The sequence below is a fragment of the Rhipicephalus microplus genome, unplaced genomic scaffold, assembly GCF_043290135.1.
Source record: "Rhipicephalus microplus isolate Deutch F79 unplaced genomic scaffold, USDA_Rmic scaffold_115, whole genome shotgun sequence".
NCBI classification, from domain to species: domain Eukaryota; kingdom Metazoa; phylum Arthropoda; class Arachnida; order Ixodida; family Ixodidae; genus Rhipicephalus; species Rhipicephalus microplus.
This window is the reverse complement of record NW_027464687.1, coordinates 667,501-675,060: the sequence shown is the minus strand read 5'-3', so window position 1 is coordinate 675,060 and position 7,560 is coordinate 667,501. Positions and strand designations below refer to the sequence as shown.

General features: G+C 60.2%; 1 non-coding gene across 1 annotated transcript; it reads left to right on the top strand.

Moving 5' to 3' along the window:
- Positions 1-4,634: 4,634 nt before the first annotated feature.
- LOC142790487 (small subunit ribosomal RNA) lies at positions 4,635-6,449 on the top strand. Its single transcript, XR_012889545.1, has one exon. It is a non-coding gene; the product is annotated as a small subunit ribosomal RNA (ribosomal RNA).
- The last annotated feature ends 1,111 nt before the right edge of the window (positions 6,450-7,560 follow it).

Genomic DNA, 7,560 nt, shown 5'->3' with positions numbered 1-7,560 from the left:
GGGGTCGATTCGAGCACGATATCGGCGTCTTTCGACGTGCTCGCCGGCGACCGTCGCACGAGTACGTCGCACGAGCGCGTCTGCCGGGGCGCCGTTTGCGAAGCCGACGCAAAAGTGGGAACCGCCGCTCGGATGATCGCCGCTTTCGGCAGAGTGAGTGTTGGCACTCCGGGGAAGCGAAACAGCGTGAATGCGCCCACGAAATCGGCGTATTTTGAAGTGCCCGCCGGCGACCGTCGCACGAGTACGGTAAACCGCGTCAGCCGGGGCGTAGTTCGGGACGCCGACGAAAAAGTGGGAAGCGCAACTCGGATCTTCGCCGTTTTTGCAGGAGTGAGTGGCGGCCCTCCTGCGAGACCAAGAAGCATCGATTCGTGCACGAATTCGGCGCCTTTCGACGTGATCGCCGGCGACCGTCGCTCGAGTAGGGCAAACCGCGTCTGCCGGGGCGGGCTTCGGGACGCCGATGCGAAAGTGGGAAACGCTGCTCGGATGTTCGCCGTTTTTGGCCGAGTGAGTGCTGGCACTCGGGCGAAGCCAAACGGGGCCGATTACGGCACGATATCGGCGTCTTTCGACGTGCCCGGCGGCGACCGTCGCACGAGTACGGTAAACCGCGTCAGCCCGGGCGGAGTTCGGGACGCCGATGCGAAAGTGGAGAACGCCGCTCGGATCTTCGCCGTTTTTGGAGGAGTGAGTGGCGGCACTCCGGAGAAGCCAAGGAGCGCCAATTAGCGCACGATATCGGCGTCTTTCGACGCGCTCGCCGGCGACCGTCGAACGAGTAGGGCAAACCGCGTCTGCCGGGGCGGGGTTTACGACGCCGACGCAAAAGTGGGAACCGCCGCTCGGATGTTGGCCGTTTTTGGCAGAGTGAGTGCTGGCACACCGGCGACGCGAAAGAGCGCGAAAGCGCCCACGAAAGTGGCGTATTTGGACGTGCTTGACGGCGACCGCTGCAGGAGTACGAAAAACCACGTCAGCCGGGGCGAGCGACCCACGGCGGTCTGGGTGCTTATCGCTGCTATTATAGGGGCACCCCGGCAGACGCAGAAAAAAAAAATTTTTTTTCGACCTTCTTTTTTGCTGGTCGAGCTCGGGTAACCCAGGTCGCAATGGGAGCCGCGCACGAAAGCGGCGTCGCGAGACGCGTTCGCGGTCGCTAGTCGCACGAGCTCGGCAACCGCGTCAGCCGGCGCGGAGTTCGGGATGCCGACGGCTAAGTGGGTACCGCTGCTCGGATGTTCGCCGTTTTTGGCCGAGTGAGTGCTGGCACTCCGGCGAAGCGAAACGGGGCCGATTCGGGCACGATATCGGCGTATTTCGACGTGCTCGCCGGCGACCGTCGCACGAGTACGGCAAAGCGCGTCTGCCGGGGCGAGGTTTGCGATGCCGACGAAAAAGTGGGAAGCGCCGCTCGGATCTTCGCCGTTTTTGCAGGAGTGAGTGGCGGCCCTCCTGCGAGACCAAGAAGCATCGACTCGCGCACGATATCGGTGTCTTTCGACGTGCCCGCCGGCCACCGCCGCACGAGTACGGCAAACCGCGTATGCCGGGGCGGGGTTGGCGACGCCGACGCAAAAGTGGGAACCGCCACTAGGATGTTCGCCGTTTTTGGCAGAGTGAGTGCTGGCACACCGGCGACGCGAAAGAGCGCGAAAGCGCCCACGAAAGTGGCGTATTTGGACGTGCTTGACGGCGACCGCTGCAGGAGTACGAAAAACCACGTCAGCCGGGGCGAGCGACCCACGGCGGTCTGGGTGCTTATCGCTGCTATTATAGGGGCACCCCGGCAGACGCAGAAAAAAAAAATTTTTTTTCGACCTTCTTTTTTGCTGGTCGAGCTCGGGTAACCCAGGTCGCAATGGGAGCCGCGCACGAAAGCGGCGTCGCGAGACGCGTTCGCGGTCGCTAGTCGCACGAGCTCGGCAACCGCGTCAGCCGGCGCGGAGTTCGGGATGCCGACGGCTAAGTGGGTACCGCTGCTCGGATGTTCGCCGTTTTTGGCCGAGTGAGTGCTGGCACTCCGGCGAAGCGAAACGGGGCCGATTCGGGCACGATATCGGCGTATTTCGACGTGCTCGCCGGCGACCGTCGCACGAGTACGGCAAAGCGCGTCTGCCGGGGCGAGGTTTGCGATGCCGACGAAAAAGTGGGAAGCGCCGCTCGGATCTTCGCCGTTTTTGCAGGAGTGAGTGGCGGCCCTCCTGCGAGACCAAGAAGCATCGACTCGCGCACGATATCGGTGTCTTTCGACGTGCCCGCCGGCCACCGCCGCACGAGTACGGCAAACCGCGTATGCCGGGGCGGGGTTGGCGACGCCGACGCAAAAGTGGGAACCGCCACTAGGATGTTCGCCGTTTTTGGCAGAGTGAGTGCTGGCACTCCGGCGAAGCGAAAGAGCGCGAATGCGCCCACGAAAGTGGCGTGTTTGGACGTGCTTGACGACGACCACCGCAGGAAAACGAAAAACCACGTCAGCCGGGGCGAGCGACCCATGGCGGTCTGGGTGCTTATCGCTGCTATTATAGGGGCACCCCGGCAGACGCAAAAAAAAAAAAAATTTTTTTTCGACATTCTTTCTTGCTCGTCGACCTCGGGTGACCCAGGTCGCAGTGGGAGCCGCGCACGAAAGCGGCGTCGCGAGACGGCTTCGCGGTCGCTAGTCGCACGAGCTCGGCAACCGCGTCTGCCGGGGCGGAGTTCGGGACGCCGACGGCTAAGTGGGAACCGCCGCTCGGATGTTCGCCGTTTGTGGCCGAGTGAGTGCTGGCACTCCGGCGAAGCCAAACGGGGCCGATTCCGGCACGATATCGGCGTCTTTCTACGTGCTCGCCGGCGACCGTCGCACGAGTACGGCAAAGTGCGTCTGCCGGGGCGGGGTTTGCGACGCGTACGCAATAGTGAGAACCGTCGCTCGGATGTTCGTCGTCTTTCGCCGAGCCAGTGCTGGCACTCCGGCGAAGCCGAACGGAGCCGATTCGGGCACGATATCGGCGTCTTTCCACGTGCTCGCCGGCGACCGTCGCACGAGTACGGTAAACCGCGTCAGCCGGGGCGGAGTTCGGGACGCCGATGCGAAAGTGGGAAGCGCCGCTCGGATCTTCGCCGTTTTTGGAGGAGTCAGTGGCGGCACTCCGGTGAAGCCAAGGTGCGCCAATTCGCGCACGATATCGGCGTCTTTCGACGTGCCCGCCGGCCACCGTCGCACGAGTACGGCAAACCTCGTCTGCCGGGGCGGGGTTTGCGACGCCGACGCAAAAGTGGGAACCGCCGCTCGGATGTTCGCCGTTTTTGGCAGAGTGAGTGCTGGCACTCCGGCGAAGCGAAAGAGCGTGAATGCGCCCACGAAAGTAGCGTATTTGGACGTGCTTGACGGCGACCGCCGCAGGAGTACGAAAAACCACGTCAGCCGGGGCGAGCGACCCACGGCGGTCTGGGTGCTTATCGCTGCTATTATAGGGGCACCCCGGCAGACGCAGAAAGAAAAAAAAAAAAATGGGGACATGGCGTGCGTCACCGTGCGGCTTCGCAGCGTTGCCGAAGTCGCCGAGCCCTTCGACTGAGCCGAACGGCGGACAGGGAACGTTGGTCGGCCGTTCTAACCTGTCGGTGCCACGCCGAGACGTCGTTAAGGAAAACCGCGTCGTGGGCCTCTACGACGCCGTCGAGTCGTTGTACGTTTGGTGTCCAGCGTGTCGGCGGCGAGTAGCGGACACGTCGTTCACGACTTCGGTCTTTCGCAGTCGACGCGAACTTGCGGAGAGTCGTGGTGCCTCACGTTTTCGGCAGAAACCGCGGCGGAATTTTCCCGTGCGTGCGCGCACGACCTCGGTGCTGTGCCGTCAGCGTAGTGTTGCACAAACTCGTGGCCTACCCAAGGTGCGGTACGTTTGCGGCCGTATCCTCGGTGGGAATTTCGTGAGCAGGGTCGCAAATTCTACGACCTCGGCGGGTTTGAGAGCGACGTAGACTTGTGGCACGCTCAACGTGCCACACGTTTCGGGGCACACCCGCGGTGAAATTTTCTCGAGTACGCTCGTATTAGTGCCCAAGGAGGTCTGGGTACTTATCGCTGCTATTATGTGGGGGTTCTCGTGAGCGGCGTACGCGAAAGCGACCGGGTGTCTGATATGCGGCGGGCTTCGGCCTCGTCAAGCGTGTCCTCGGGTCTGCTCCAGGGGAATCCACGGCAGTCGTCTGCAGCCTCATCCGCTTGATGCGTTAGGGGCTGGTTGTCGGACGGTGCCGTTTTACCACGATATCGAGGTGTGTTCCGTGTCGTCCTCGGGCGATTCAGATGCGAAAGCGCCGAAGACGCGGGCGTGACCCGTCGTCTGGCGGCTTTGCAGTCTCGGCTCCGTTGCTAGTTCCGGCCGGTCCACCGACAGTGCAGCGGGCTTGGGCAACCCGCACGGCGCGACCGAGTCGATGCAACGAAAAAGAGCGAGCATGAACGTGCTTCTTGCCGCACGGCTCCCACTCGTCTTTCGGGAAGGTTGTGCCGTAGCGAGCTCGAACGCCGTCATCTCGGAGTGCAAAATAAGCGTGTTGGGGCGCCTGAAGGTGGCCTCCGCCGCACACAGACTGCGTCCGGCCCGCCGAAGGCGAGGACGGACGCGCAGTCGAACGATTACCTGGTTGATCCTGCCAGTAATCATATGCTTGTCTCAAAGATTAAGCCATGCATGTCTAAGTACATGCCGAAATAAGGCGAAACCGCGAATGGCTCATTAAATCAGTTATGGTTCCTTAGATCGTTTCTTCCTACTTGGATAACTGTGGCAATTCTAGAGCTAATACATGCAGTGAGCCTGGAGCCCTTTGGGTAACGGGTGCTTTTATTAGACCAAGATCGATCGGGTTTCGGCCCGTATTGTGTGGTGACTCTGGATAACTTTGTGCTGATCGCATGGCCACGAGCCGGCGACGTTTCTTTCAAGTGTCTGCCTTATCAACTTTCGATGGTAGGTTACTTGCTTACCATGGTTGTTACGGGTAACGGAGAATCAGGGTTCGATTCCGGAGAGGGAGCCTGAGAAACGGCTACCACATCCAAGGAAGGCAGCAGGCGCGCAAATTACCCACTCCCGGCACGGGGAGGTAGTGACGAAAAATAACAATACGGGACTCTTTTGAGGCCCCGTAATTGAAATGAGTACACTCTAAATCCTTTAACGAGGATCAATTGGAGGGCAAGTCTGGTGCCAGCAGCCGCGGTAATTCCAGCTCCAATAGCGTATACTAAAGCTGCTGCGGTTAAAAAGCTCGTAGTTGGATCTCAGTTCCAGACGAGTAGTGCATCTACCCGATGCGACGGCTCGGACTGAACATCATGCCGGTTCTTTCTTGGTGCACTTCATTGTGTGCCTCGAGATGGCCGGTGCTTTTACTTTGAAAAAATTAGAGTGCTCAACGCAGGCGAGTCGCCTGAATAAACTTGCATGGAATAATAGAACAAGACCTCGTTTCTGTTCTGTTGGTTTTTGGAATACGAGGTAATGATTAAGAGGGACGGACGGGGGCATTCGTATTGCGGCGCTAGAGGTGAAATTCTTGGACCGTCGCAAGACGAACTACTGCGAAAGCATTTGCCAAGAATGTTTTCATTGATCAAGAACGAAAGTCAGAGGTTCGAAGGCGATCAGATACCGCCCTAGTTCTGACCATAAACGATGCCAACCAGCGATCCGCCTGAGTTACTCAAATGACTCGGCGGGCAGCTTCCGGGAAACCAAAGTATTTGGGTTCCGGGGGAAGTATGGTTGCAAAGCTGAAACTTAAAGGAATTGACGGAAGGGCACCACCAGGAGTGGAGCCTGCGGCTTAATTTGACTCAACACGGGAAAACTTACCCGGCCCGGACACTGGGAGGATTGACAGATTGAGAGCTCTTTCTTGATTCGGTGGATGGTGGTGCATGGCCGTTCTTAGTTGGTGGAGCGATTTGTCTGGTTAATTCCGATAACGAACGAGACTCTAGCCTATTAAATAGGTGCGGGGTTCCCAGCACCTTACAACCTTCTTAGAGGGACAAGCGGCTCCTAGCCGCACGAAACAGAGCAATAACAGGTCTGTGATGCCCTTAGATGTCCGGGGCCGCACGCGCGCTACACTGAAGGAAGCAGCGTGTCTTTATCCCTGTCTGAAAAGACTGGGTAACCCGTGGAACTTCTTTCGTGATTGGGATAGGGGCTTGCAATTGTTCCCCTTGAACGAGGAATTCCCAGTAAGCGCGAGTCATAAGCTCGCGTTGATTACGTCCCTGCCCTTTGTACACACCGCCCGTCGCTACTACCGATTGAATGATTTAGTGAGGTCTTCGGACCGATGTCCGGCGCGGCCTTTCGGTTGCGCCGGTCTGTTGGAAAGATGACCAAACTTGATCATTTAGAGGAAGTAAAAGTCGTAACAAGGTTTCCGTAGGTGAACCTGCGGAAGGATCATTAACGGATTGTGAAGGGTGAGCGCCTCAGCTGCGTCTGCGCCCGACACTTTCTGCCGCTGACCCCGTTTGGACGCGGGGTCGGCTTTTCCCCACGGGGCTGCCTGAATGTGGAGCGGCACCCCGTGACAAATTGTTGCGCCCAGCGGACGCCAACACCGCGACCTTGGACGGTCGGCCAGGTGGCGGACGCGGGTACAAACGGCGCAACGCACTCATAGGTCGGCTTTCGACCCGCCACTGCACCGTGGCTCGAAGCGCTCGAAATGCGCGACCCGACCGCTGCGGGACCGCCTAGTACTGTAAACAGGAGCGGCGGAGCGCGAACGGCGAGTCGTGGTTACGTCGGTAGAAGGCGAGGCTGCGCGTTCCCGAAACGCCAGCCGAGTGCCCTCCCGACCGTTCGAGCGTGCAAGAACGAGACCCGACAATCGCGCGGCGACTGCCAAGTACGAGAGGAACGGCACAAGCGTCGGCGGTCGGTCAAGGAACTGGCGATGTGACGGGTCCGCTGTGCACCAGTGCATACCGTCCCGCCGTCCGCGGCAAGCGCCTCCGCGTCCTCGGGTGACGGAGGCTGCCGGTCGGTTCTTGCAGGCGAGGGATCTCGCTGGCACCGGTTCGCGTTGACGCGCGGCCGGTCATGGCACGGCGATGCGACGGCCGAGGTGCGCAGTACTCGATGGAGGAACCGCACGCTCCGATGACCGTCCCGCCCTCCGCGGCGTATGCGTACCGACCGTAATGGTTGCAGCAGCGCCGGCCGGCTTTTGAATTCGCCACACGAAACACGGTGCGAGATCGCGGTTAGGGGAGCGTCGACGTTGCCAGGCGTTTTGCTTGCTGCCGAGGGAAAGGCGGCACGGCCACGTCGCGCTCGTCGCGATTAGCGGGTCTGCGCGCTTTGGGAAGGTGCCGCAACGACTTGCCGAAAGAGGAAGCACGGAAGAACGAGGGACTTGGACGTCCCGACAATTGAACGCACTTGCGGCCAGGCCCTTGCTGGCTTCGTTCTTCCGCCTCGAGTAGGCTCGTACGCGGCTCCGGCGCCGAAAGTGGTCCTTGGCACCGACTTCGGTGGACGTGGGAAGTGCCGCGCAAGTACGGCGCGCCTG